General features: G+C 42.4%; 1 long non-coding RNA gene across 1 annotated transcript; it reads left to right on the top strand.

The window, feature by feature from the left end:
• Positions 1-373: 373 nt before the first annotated feature.
• LOC140905454 (uncharacterized) lies at positions 374-13,924 on the top strand. The gene is made up of 4 exons (XR_012156856.1): positions 374-445; positions 4,509-4,617; positions 10,392-10,446; positions 13,807-13,924. It is a non-coding gene; the product is annotated as an uncharacterized lncRNA (long non-coding RNA).

Raw genomic sequence — 13,924 nt, 5'->3', positions numbered from 1 at the left:
TCCCAAAAGGTTTCAAGACACAAAAACTTCTTTGCTAGTCCTCATCCATCCTCCCACCCACAATAGCCTCTGCTGGTGCAGCTCCCAGCATTGTCTTACATGCTGCCCCAAGGAGTTTATGAAGGAGCTATCAAGAAACTCAGAGAGATTATAAAAATGGATGGTATGCCCAGACCTGGAACACGGTATTTAGTTCTGCTCATCCTATCTCAAAAAGGATATAATAAAACAGAGAGAGTTCAGAGATGGACAACAAATGCATGAGGTACTTGTTTACATAATGATGCACAATTAACCTGTGGAACTCATTGTCACATGATATTAATTGAGCTTATCAGGAAGTAAAAAGAGGATCTGTCATTTATATAGGTAGAGAGACAAGCATGTGGTCCAGGCCATTGTCAGAGACAGACTGCTGGACTTGGTGGATCAGTCATTTGTGGAGGTATGGTAATTCCTATGTAGAAACATACTTTCATTTAGAATTCACCGTAATATTTTAACAAAATCTTTTAAACAATCTAATCTCATGTAACCACTGGAAAATGAGCCAACTGAGGAAATACATTATCGCTTCTACAGGCAAACAGAAGACTGGATTCTTTGCATGAAGTACGGAGGAGAGTAATCTATCAATATTTACAGTACATCACATACAGAGCATACATCATAATCCGTTTTTAAAAAGAACACACTTTATTCACACTTCAGTTTCATACAGGCCTCCAGCGGTCAGAGTGAAGGTTAAAATTTCTGTTTGTAGCTGGATTGCAGAGCTATACTTATCTTACTGGAAATGTGTGCTGTGAACACAATGGATTATGATGGAGAATTCTGCCTGGGTGTCATTTGCTGATGCCTTACATATTGATTGCCCTGCTTTTAACAGATGTGTTAGTAGTATTGTATTTAGGTTAGCAATCTTAACTTTCTCACAATGCAATTTAAAAAAAAAATTCTAAGGTTCGCTCATTACATGCAATAGATTATGAAATCAGTTCTGGCAGATATATAAATAGAGGCTAAATATCAATTGCAGTTTTTAAATTATGTAGTTATTTAAATTCTCCAGGTACAAGTATACACCAGCATGTTAGAGAAATGCCACTTTTAATTTTAAAATGGCATTATTTTCAAATGAAATTCACATTTTTAGATGTCCAGACTAAAGTAAATGAATTTGTATTATCCATAGAATAATGCGAATTTGAAGCTTAATGTTTACTGGTTGTTCTGGTGGTGTACTGGTTTCTTTTTTGGCTGACACACATCTATTGAATAGGGCTGAATGAAGACTCGGCTTTCCATAAACTGCTGTTAATTGATTGATTGGTTGGTTGACGTAACTCCATTTCCTAGATTTTGAATGTTTGAGTTGGCATTTTTTGTACCTAGCAACCTTCACTGTTACATAACAGTGTTTTGTGCTGAATGTCGTGTTTTTTTGAACTCTTAAATGACACAATTATAGATATACAGCTTATGGAGACATCAAATTAAACTTTCATTTGCTTTAGGAAATAAAATATTAAATTAATATTAAATTATTCCTGATAAATAATTCCCTTTCAGTACCAACATTTACACAGGTCAAAACCTACCAAATTTGAAAAAAGATTTGATTCTCAAGTGGCATTCTAGAAATTGTCCCAGGAAATGTGAAAAATGTCCCATAATTGCTTTTTTAATGTAATTCTTTTACAATATTTTTGACCATTGTAATTGGGAGTCACCAGTAAACAAACTGGTTGTGTATAGTTCTGTGTTTGGAGATAGTGTTATTGGATTTCATATTGCCAGGCAGTTGCAGGAGAAGCCAGCTGGGCTTCTCCCTGGCCCATGTTCACTGGGCTCCCAGAACTGTCACTCCAACTGCCATTCCCAACTGCCATGGAACCTTCTGGCTCGATGGTAAATAGGAGTTGGAAGAGCTTCTCCCCATGGACCTCTGAGACACGTTCGCATGGCACCATCTGCTGACTAACTAGTCTGAAAAATACCAAGGCACAACTCAAACAATGTGAAAGGCCCAAACGCTCCACCTAGAGCCCAGCCCGAATGTACAGGCTGTACCCAGAGTTATTCTGTGGAGTATGAAAGGAGGGGAATCCTTCCCTGAAGCTAAGCCACCCTTAGCACTGCAATGGCTTCTGCAAACTAACCCACACCCAGCTGTACCGTTGGAGGGAGGTCAGGAAAACCCAAACAGCAGCAGGTCCTCTATCTCAGTGGCTCTCAACCTTTCCAGACTACTGTACCCCTTTCAGAGTCTGATTTGTCATGTGCACCCCCCAGTTACACCTCACTTAGAAACTACTTGCTTACAATTTCAGACATAACATACAAAAGTATTACAGCACACTATTACTGAAAAATGGCTGACTTTCTCATTTTTATCTTATAATTATCAAATACCTTGACCGAATATAAATATTGTACTAACATTTCAGTATATAGTATATAGAGCAGTCAGTATAATATAAACAATTCATTGTCTGTATGAAATTTTAGTTTGTACTGACTTCGCTAGTGCTTTTTATGTAGCCTGTTGTAAAACTAGGCAAATATCTAGATGAGTTGATGTACCCCCTGGAAGACCTCTGTGAACCCCGGATTGAGAACCACTGTTCTCTGTCCTCCATAATGGCACATAAAAAGCCAGCAAGGAGCAGCCCTGCAGCACACAGGAGGTGCATGCCCCCTGCATGGCACCCCAAATCATCTCCCATCCTCCATGGAGCAGGAAAGTCCTGATTCCATTGCCAGGGCCCCCTATGCACCTTTGAAAGAGGAGGCCACTGAAGATGTTTGAGAACTCTTCTAAAAGTAGAATTTTAAATGTACCTTCCTTATAACATTTTGCAAAGAAATCCCAGGGGCTCACTATCAGGTATTAGGAGCTCTCACTTAATTGCTATTTTTGGAGACTAGATACTACAATGAGGCACATTAGTGACAGGTAGATATCTCATTAGACAATAGATAAAGCAGTATATGCTGTAAATTAAATCCTATCCCCCTTGCAGAGAGAAGTAAAACCGAGTGTTATAAATGAGATGTAACCAGATCAGGCAGCAAACTAGTTTCTCTCATCTGTAAAAAACCCCAGGTATTCCAAATTTGGTCCTGCTTCGAGCAGGGGGTTGGACTAGATGACCTTCTGGGGTCCCTTCCAACCTGATATTCTATGATTCTATCCCATAGTGTTCTATATACTAATGTGAGAAGTATGGGGATAAGCAGGAAGAACTCTAAATGCTAGTAAATAAACACAACTATGACATAGTTGGCATCACAGAGACTTGGTGGGACAATACGCATGACTGGAATATTGGTATAGAAGGGTACAGCTTGCTCAGGGAGGACAGGCAGGGAAAAAAGGGAGGAGTGTTGTCTTATACACCTCTACTCCGATATAATGCGTTCCAATATAACGTGAATTTGGATATAACGCAGTAAAGCAGCGCTCCGAGGAGCGGGGCTGCTTTATCTCGTTATAGCTGAATTCATGTTACCGCAAGCGGTTCCTCTGTGCCCCCCTCTTACTTGCTGCAGCCCCCCCGCCCCAGCTCACCTCTGCCTCGTCCCACAAGCGTGCCCCCTCCCTCAGGGGCTGGGGGGCTCGGGGAGGGCTGCAGCAAGTAACCGGGGGAGGAGGGGGGAAGGCGCAGAGGAACCGCTCCCCACCCCAGCTCACCTCCGCTCCGCCTCCTCCCCTGAGTGCACAGCCTCTGCTTCGCTTCTCCCCCCTCTTCCTTCCTTCCAGGCTTCCCGTGCCAAACAGCTGATTGGCGCGGCAAGCCTGGAAGGAAGGGAGGGAGAAGAGGAGTGGCAGCGGCGCTCTCAGGAGAGGAGGTGGAGGTGGAGCGGCGGTGAGCTGGGGCGGGGAGCGGTTCCTCTCCCTACCCCGATATAACGTGGTCTCACTTATAAGACAGTAAGATTTTTTGGTTCCTAAGGACCGTACTATATCGGGGTAGAGGTGTATATTAAAAATGTATACACTTGGACTGAGGTTGAGATGGAAATAGGAGAAAGACTTGTTGAAAGTCTCTGGGTCAGGATAAAAGGGGTAAAAAACAAGGATGATGTCATGGTAGGGGTCTACTACATACTACCTAGTTACATTATTTCCCAGTAACAGTGGCCACGTCCTTTATCTGGCTGTCAGTATCTCTATCACCTGGGATAAATCCTTCTCCCACCATCCTCTGAGTTAAAGAACTAAAGAAAGACAGAGAGAGTGTGCTTTGAAAAAGGAACAGATAGTTTAATTGGGATAATTAACAAAAACAGGGGAAAGGGAAGAATAAACGCATAAAACTTTAAATCAACAACAACTGTGATTGCCCCCAAAGTAGGCTTAAAGCCCAGGCCCAATACTAACTGTTGGCCAACAACCTAAATAAAACAAACTAACAAAAAGGTGCCCCAGAAACTGTACTGCTTCACGTCGCATGATGGACGAGAATCAGATGTTGATGGTAAGTATCTGCTTCACTTGCTAGATTGCAGGACTCTGGATCTTCGACTGCTGGACTGCCACGGGTGGAGGCAGGAGGAGCACAGAGCCTTCATGGATGACTGGACCCAGGAACCACAGCAGCTGGAACCAGGGTAAGACTCGATGCTAAGAGCCTTTTTATTGTTGGAAGGATCAGGAACTGTCTAAGGATGTCTTCGATGCCCATGCAGACCTAACAGGTACTCGGCTGCCTCTCTAACGGACAGGACCTGCCGTCCGCGCGCGCAACCCTTATATAGTCTGTGAGCGTGTGAAAATTTTAAGTAGAGTCAGTTGAGTTAGTTCCATGGGTGATCATTTATTCCCGGAGTTCATTCATTAAACAGTTGCATTAAGCACCTAATTAACAACAAACATTAATTTACCCATTACAATCGTGCATATATTAAAACACAAACATATAAACTGGTAAACCATATTACAACCTAATCAGGAAGGAGAGGTGGGTGAGGCTTTTTTTAAACAACTAACACAATCATCCAAAGCCCAGGACTTGGTGGTGATGGGGGACTTCAGCTACCCAGACATATGCTGGGGAAATAACACAGGAAAGCACAGGTTATCCAACAAGTTCTTGGAATGTATTGGAGACCATTTTTTATTTCAGAAGGTGGAGAAAGCTACTAGGGGAGAGGCTGTTCTCGATTTGATTTTGACAAATAAGGAGGAACTGGTTGAGAATTTGAAAGTGGACGGCAGCTTGGGTGAAAGTGATCATGAAATGATGAGTTCATGATTCTAAGGAATGGTAGGAGGGAGAACAGCAAAATAAATACAGTGGATTTCAAGAAGGAAGACTTTAGCAAACTCATGGAGTTGGTAGGTAAGATCCCATGGGAAGCAAGTCTAAGGGGAAAAACTATTGAAGACAGTTGGCAGTTTTTCAAAGAGACATTATTAAGGGCACAAGAGCAAACTATCCCACTGCATAGGAAAGAGAGGAAGTCTGGCAAGAGACCACCCTGGCTTAACCAGGAGATCTTCAATGATCTAAAAATTAAATAAGAGTCCTACAAAAAGTGGAAATGAGCTCAAATTACAAAAGATGAATATAAACAAACACAAGTATGGAGGGACAAAATTAGAAAAGCCAAGGCACAAAACGAGATCAAACTAGCTAGAGACATAAAGGGTAACAAGAAAACCTTCTACAAATACCACTAGAAGCAAGAGGAAGATGAAGGACAGGGTAGGCCCATTACTTGATGAAGGGGGGAAAATAATAACAGAAAATGTGGAAATGGCAGAGGTGCTTAATGACTTCTTTGTTTTGGTTTTCACCAAGAAGATTGGTGGTGATTGGGCATCTAATGTAGTGAATGTCAGTGAAAATGAGTTAGGATCAGAGGCTTATATAGGAAAAGAACAACTTAAAAATTACTTAGACAAGTTTGAGGTCTTCAAGTCACCATGGCCTGATGAAATGCATCCTAGGACACCCAAGGGCCTGACTGAGGAGATATCTGAGCCATTAGCAATTAACTTTGAAAAGTCATGGAAAATGGGAGAGATTCTAGAACACTGGAAAAGGGCAAATATAGTTCCAAACTATAAAAAGGGAAATAAGGACAACCCGAGGAATTACAGACCAGTCATCTTAACTTCTATACCTGGAAAGATAATGGAGCAAATAATTAAGCAATCAATTTGCAAACACCTAGCAGATAATAAGGTGAGAAGTAACAGTCAGCATGGATTTGTCAAGAACAAATGGTGTCAAACCAATCTGATAGCTTTCTTTGACAGGGTAACAAGCCTTGTGGATGGGGGGCGGGTGTAGTGGGGTGGTCACCCACTCCCTGGTCTGGAAAGGGTCATGGCCAGCCCTGGGAGAGGGCTGGAGCTGTGGGCTAAAAGCTAGGCTCATTGGGGAAGAAGCCACAGCTGGGCCATGCCCCAGTCAAACCTCAGCTGTCCCTGATAAAAGGGCTATGCTCCAGGAGCTAGACATATTCTCCCTCCAGCTTCAGAGGGAGAAGGATGTAGCTGCTGGGGAATTGAGGGTGCAGGCAACCAAGCAGAGCTACGGAAAGGCGAGAGGAGCATGGGAGCTCCCGTCTGGCAACTCCCCAGGCTGCAGGCCTTGTCAAAGGCCAAACCAGGTACTGGGGTTGCAGAGGCTGCAGCCCAGGGGTTAGGCAAAGGCAGCAGGTCCAAACACCCCTTTGCCAATGATGAATGGCTTTTACACTGTAGTCTGCCCCAGTGAGCAGGGGCTAGATGGTGACTGGGATAGAGGGTTGGGGGTTCCCTAGGGAGGGGAGACCCAGAGCTGTGGGGTTACTGCAGGGGGAAGAACCCTCCTATAGAGGGGCACCGGGGTCCGGGAGGGACACGGTGGCCAGTGGCAAGCGGGACATCGGCCTACAGAGGGTGCTCCGGGGTGGCAGAGCTAATTCCCAGGAACACCAGCGGGATGCACTGTGCTGGTGAGTCACTTGCCTTGCTACAGGGGGGGAAGTGGTAGATGTGGTATATCTTGACTTTAATAAAGCTTTTGATACTGTCTTGTGTGACCTTCTCATAAACAAACAAGGGAAATGCAATCTAGATGGAGCTACTATAAGGTGGGTGCAAAACTGATTGGAAAACCATTCCCAGAGAGTAGTTATCAGTGGTTCATAGTCATGCTGGAAGGGCATAACAAGTGGGGTCCCGCAGGGATCAGTTCCGGATCTGGTTCTATTCAATATTTTCATCAGTGATTTAGATAATGGTATAGAGAGTACACTTATAAAGTTTGCGGACAATACCAAACTGGGAGGGGTTGCAAGTGCCTTGGGGGATAGGATTAAAATTCATTTCTCCAGTTTGTCCAGATCATTTTGGTCTGAAGTAAATAGAATGAAATTAAATACGGATAAATGCAAAGGAAGGAACAATCAGTTGCACACATACAAAAATGGGAAATGACTTCCTAGGAAAGAGTACTGCAGAAAGGGATCTGGGGCTCATAGTGGCCCACAAGCTAAATATGAGTCAGTGTAACACTGTTGCAAAAAAAGCGAACATCCTTCTGAGATGTATTAGAAAGAGTGTTGTAAGCGAGACACAAGTAGTAATTCTTCCGCTCTACTCTACGCTGATTAGACCTCAGCTGGAGTATTGTGTCCAGTTCTGTGGTCCACATTTTAGAAAAGATGTGTACAAATTGGAGAAAGTCCAGAGAAGAGCAACAAAAATTATTAAAGGTCTAGAAAACATAGCCTACGAAGGAAGACTGAAAAAATTGGGTTTGTTTAGTCTGAAAAAGAGAAGACAGAGGGGACATGATAACAGTTTTCAAGTACATAAAAGGTTGTTACAAGGAGGAGGGAGAAAAATTGTTTTCCTTACCCTCTGAGGGTAGGACAAGAAGCAATGGGCTTAAATTGCAACAAGGGAGGTTTAGGTTGGACGTTAGGAAGAACTTCCTAACTGTCAGGGTGGCTAGGCATTGGAATAAATTGCCTAGGGAGGTTGTGGAACCTCCATCACTGGGGATTTTTAAGAGCAGGTTGGACAAACACCTGTCAGGAATGGTCTAGAAGATAATACTTAGTCCTGATACGAGTGCAGGGGACTGGACACAACGACCTCTCGAGGTCCCTTCCAGTCCTATGATTCTGTACATTAACAGTGAATAACATACAGTCTTGATAGAAAAACTATTCTTGAATAAACTGTTCTCTGTTTAAGGTCTATGTATAGCACTTGCTTGGCTCCAGTCCCCTGAGAGTTAGGGGTTAGTCCATGAACTGCAGCAGCTCTGGATCTAACACTAGAGAAATCTGGGGAATTCAAGTGCCAAATATTAGAAATAATGGGAAGGGAAGGACAGAGAAAATTTGTGCATCCAGATTCCTAAGGGAATGGGATTCTTTCTGTACAGATGCACTGGGATTACAAGTGGATTACACAGCAGATACGCCACTCTCTATCTGACCTAATCATGGCTACCCCCCGGCAACCCAACTCTCAAATTCCCCTCCCTCAGTGACCCAGATACAGCAATCAAGTACTTTATACCATGCAGTGTTGCCAACTAGTGGCCACATGTACTCATTACACTTAATGCATCCTTTATTCCTAGAGAGAGTCACAGTCAGCCTTTGCTTGACTTCCTCTGTTCTGAGGGCTTGTACACATTAGCTCTTACTTTAGTATCAATTAAGTCACTCAGGGGTGTGGAAAAGCCACCTCCTGAGCAACATAAGTTACACTGACCTAAGCGCTGGTACAGACAGCACTATGTTGGCAGGAGAAAGGTGTAGGAGACCTTTCCAAAGGAGCCCCTCTTGAGCTGGAACATAATCAGTGTGTGTGTGTCACCCTACCCATACTTGTCTTTAAAAGGAGGAACAAAGATGACAAGGGGAACTATGGACCTGTCAGCTTAACTTGGATACCTGGAAAGATACTGGAACAATTATAGTAAACAATCAATTTGTGAACACCTGGAAGATGATAGACTTAAGGAACAGCCAGCATGGATTTATCCTGAACAAGTCATGCCACACCAACCTAATTTCCTTCTTTGACGGTGTTACTGGCCTAGTGGATAAGGGAAAGCAGTAGAAGTGAGATGTCGTGATTTTAGTAAGGCTTTTGACACAGTCCCAGATGGCATTCTCATAAGCGGACTAGGGAAATGTGGTCCAGATGAAACTACTATAAGGTGGGTGCACAACAGGTTGAAAGATGGTACCCGAATAATATTTATCAGTGGTTCTCTTTTCAAACTGGGAGGGCATTTCTAATGGGGTCCTCAGAAGTCAGTCCTGGGTCAGGTACTTTTCAATATTTTCATTGGTAATAGAGTGGAGAATATGCTTATAACATTTATTGACAACTCCCAAGCTGGGAGAGGTTGCAAGCACTTTGGAGGACAGGGTTAGAATTCAAAACAACCTTGACAAATTGGAGAAATGGTCTGAAATGAAGAGGAAAATCAATAAATACAAGGAAAAAATCAAATGCACGACTACATAATTGGGGAACAACTGGTTAGTCAGCCTCACTGCTGAGAAGGAAATGAATATGAGTCAACACTATGATGCAGCTGTGAAAAAAGACTAATATCACTCTGGGTGTATTAACAAGAGTGTTGTATATAAGACATGGGAGGTAATTGTCCTGCTCTACTTGGCACTGGTGAGATCTCACCTGGAGAACTGGGTCCAGTTCTGGGCACCACGCTTTAGGACAGATGAGGATAAATCAGAGAAAGTCCAGAGAAGAGTAACAAAAATGATAAAAGGTTTAGAAAACCATCTATGAGGAAAGGTTAAAAAAGTTTAGTCTTGAGAAAAGAAGACTGAAGAGGGACTGATACCAGTCTTCAAATATGCTATGGGCTGCTATAAAGAGAACTGTGATCAATTGTCCTCCATGTCCACTGAAGGTAGGACAAGAAGTAATGGACTTAATCTACAGCAAGGGAGATTTAGGTTAGATATTAGGAAAAACTTTCAAGCTGTAAAGGTAGTTAAGCTCTAGAATAGGCTTCCAAGGGAGGTTGTGGAATCCCCATCATTGGAGGTTTTTAATAACAGGTTAGACAAACACCTGTTAGGGATGGTCTAGGTTTACTTGGTCCTGCCTCAGTGTAGCAGACTGGACTAGATGATCTCTCAAGGTCCCTTCCAGCCCTGCATGTCTCTGATTCTATATCTTAGAAGTGTAGTTTTCTAAAGCAAGGCCCCCAATCACTGCCACTTTGGGCAGGATTTTCCCAGGTCTGTTTTTGTCTGTCTATTTAAACATGTGACACCCATTTGCAGTAATGGAACAAGTGCAATACTCTCCCTAGTTAACTAAAATCAAAGTTATTCTAAATCCTCGAGCCATGTACTGTTACTCTTATGCACCCTCTTTCTCTTTTCAGAAAAATGTTCCACGGTCCCCCATGTAACTGAGCTTGCTGAGTTCACAATCAAAAGGTATGTGGTAGGTAGTAATGGGCATTACATCTGTGAAGATGGGTATAAAAGGAAACCCAGGCAGAGTGGTCTTATTGACTGTAAAAATGAATCTGGGAACATCCACTAGTTCTACAGATTCTTTCAATGTATTATTAATGGTAGGTATAAACATGGGATTCTTAATTTCCTCCTATGGAAGTACATTGATTTATGTCAACCAATTACGCTTTTGCATTACTACCTTTAATTTCTTACCCACTCAAATCTCCCACTACTGTCCCATTGACTTCCACTCACAGTACAAAACCTAATATAAATAGAGATATGGACATGGACTTAACATAGGAACATAGTACTAGAGCTCACCTCCCAACTCACCAGGTCTAGTTCCCTGCTATCACAGGCAACTCCATCATATAATCCTGTTCATACATTTATCATCAGCTGAGACAAAGTATTTAACAAACCTACGTAGTTATTTAAACATTACCTGCAAACCTATAGAAACTCAACAATGCTGGGCTAGTGCGTGAGAATCAGAAAGAGAAACTCTCCAGTCTAGTTTCACTCTCCAAGCTGAATGAAATTGAAAGAGTGAAAGCAAACCACATAGAAACTAGACTGATAGGGATTCATAAGATACTGGCTAAAGTATTATCCTATTAAAAGTAACAGATGAGTCCCTACTACCCTCCCATTCTGGACATCTGTCATAAATATAAAGGGAAGGGTAAACCCCTTTAAAATCCCTCCTGGCCAGAGGAAAAATCCTCTTACCTGTAAAGGGTTAAGAAGCTAGGATAATCTCGCTGGCACCTGACCAAAATGACCAACGAGGAGACAAGATACTTTCAAAAGCTGGGGGCGGGAAAAACAAAGTATCTTTCTGGGTGATGCTTTTGCCGGGGACAGAACAAGAATGGAGTCTTAGAATTTAGTAAGTAATCTAGCTAGATATGCGTTAGATTATGATTTCTTTAAATGGCTGAGAAATTAAGTTGTGCTGAATAGAATGAATATTCCTGTCTCTGTGTCTTTTAGTAACTTAAGGTTTTGCCTAGAGGGATTCTTTATGTTTTGAATCTAATTACCCTGTAAGGTATTTGTCATCCTGATTTTACAGAGGTGATTCTTTTTTACTTCTATTAAAATCCTTCTTTTCAGAAACTGAATGCTTTTTCATTGTTAAGATCCAAGGGTTTGGGTCTGTGTTCACCTATGCAAATTGGTGAGGATTTTTACCAAACCTTCCTCAGGAAGTGGGGTGCAAGGGTTGGGAGGATTTTGGGGGGAAAGACATTTCCAAACAACGCTTTCCTAATAAATAAACCCAGATAAACGTTTGGTGGTGGCAGTGGAAGTCCAAGGGTAAAATAGTTTGTACCTTGGGGAAGTTTTAACCTAAGCTGGTAAAAGTAAGCTTAGGAGGTTTTCATGCAGGTCCCCACATCTGTACCCTAGAGTTCAGAGTGGGGGAGGAACCTTGACAACATCCTTGAACATTGGGGTAGTTTGCATCTGAATCTATAACCAAACTTCTGCTTAATCAATCAATCTAGGCATTTTTACCATGCTCATCATCGTGTCTGAGCAGTTTGAGATGCAGGCCAAGCTCTGAAATTACAGGATAATAGGAAAATTTCTGAATGGAATTATCTATTCATTAGAGATATTTATATTTACTATTTATTTTCTTAGGACTGACTGTGAGTTTTGCAGTGTAATGAGTGTAAAGACACTATTCCTGTTCCGTGGAGCTAATATTTCTAAAATCATACTAATCAATTCAACCTAACCAATAATGCACCAGAAATCCCTCTTGACCTGCTTCACCAGGGCTCATATTCTTATTAGTGTACAGGCTAGTTGCTACAGGCGAGTTGTCTAGCTTGGTCTACTGTACTGGCACAGGAAAAAGCATGGCCTCCATGTAGGACACACTCTGTTCCTGTTTACACCAACAGGGTGAATTCAGTGGGACTGCACAGACATAAGTGAGGATGTCATCAAGAGCAGTATCTGGAAAGTCATAGATCATGTATATTACCAAGGATATCACAGTGTTAGCTGCCCCCAATGAATGCAGCCAACTTAAGTTCACACTTCAGTGCAATGCTTTTTCTGCTTATTTTTCATTTGCTCATATCTTTTTTGCGGCTGCTTGGGTTTATTCTCTTCAGGCCACAGTAGCCACCTCACACCTCTTGACCTATTTAGCAGCTGTTTGGACATTTGTTTTGATGTTTGCCTGGGGACCATTAGCAATGAGGCAAGGGGATTTTATCAACAGGTCTTTCTCCAACAGCTTGACCCCATCACATGGTCATTCTGGTTTAAAACACCCTCTCTCCTGGTGCAACCACAAAAGCTATTTTTTGAATATTTCAAGTTAATCTAGCTCTGATCTGGTACAGAGAACATGACACTGTCCCTGTGATACAAACCTAAAAACACATGAACACATTTAGTTGTGAAACTGTTGCTCTTCCAACAAACTAAAAGGGAGGATTTAGCTAAAAAATAAAAAACAAAAATCAGGAAAATTTCCTGGTGCTGAGATGCAGGGTATTAGGCTATGGAATAGTTTCCCTAGAGCCATAGGAAAGCCCTGTTTCCTGAGACTGTTAAACAAGACTGGACAAGACATACGAGCATGTTCTACAGAGAGTAATTCTGCATTGACCAGGGTTGGGCTCAGGGCTTAATTTGTAATGAAAGAGATGCTGGGGCTCAAGCAATGTTTTTACATTCATAACTGATGCAACAAGCCCAGAGGTGCCGGGGCCCTGCTAAGCCCAGAGGTGCCGGGACTCAGGCCTGGCAAACGTGGGCACAAATTAAAACCTGGCTGGACTGGACAATCAAATGGAGCTTTCCCATTCCTAACTCCTACGATTCTATAAAATATCATCTAGTCTAACAGAAGAGATGAAACAATCTTCTCCACAGGGGATCACAGATCTACTCTGCCCAGGCCTTCATGTCAGTCAGAAAAAGAACAAGGAGCAGAGTTACTGAGAACCCAGTAGCCATGGTCCAGTCTGACATGAAAAGTAAAATAAGTACTAATCATTAATTACTGTAACATTTCATCCACTGACTTCCACAGGAGCAGAGAAAGGCCAGTGGTGAGTGCTTTCAAAAATCCTACCCTTTAGTGTTTTGTATTAGACAATATTTTGTAATCATTGATTCAGAACCAGTTGCTACTATGTGAGCTAAGGGCAGTATTTTTATATCACCCTGAATAATTGGGAGTGTCTGGTTTTCCCCGCACAGGCACATTTTGTGTCAGTGCAAATTGCACTGATCTGATAATAGCCACAGTGGGGTACAAGTAGTATCTAGATAACTGCCTGCCTCCTTTGGATCTCTTAGGTTATTGTGGGATGCCCAGGCCCATGCAACATGCCAGAGCTATCGTGACAGGATATCCCATGGAGCATTTTAAGTGTCTGAGTGGTTATAATGCTTGAACGACACCAGCATATGTAAG

Source organism: Lepidochelys kempii, chromosome 1 (assembly GCF_965140265.1).
Source record: "Lepidochelys kempii isolate rLepKem1 chromosome 1, rLepKem1.hap2, whole genome shotgun sequence".
Taxonomy (NCBI): Eukaryota; Metazoa; Chordata; order Testudines; family Cheloniidae; genus Lepidochelys; species Lepidochelys kempii.
Note: the sequence above shows the minus strand (reverse complement) of the source record. Positions and strands in the feature narration are given on the sequence as shown.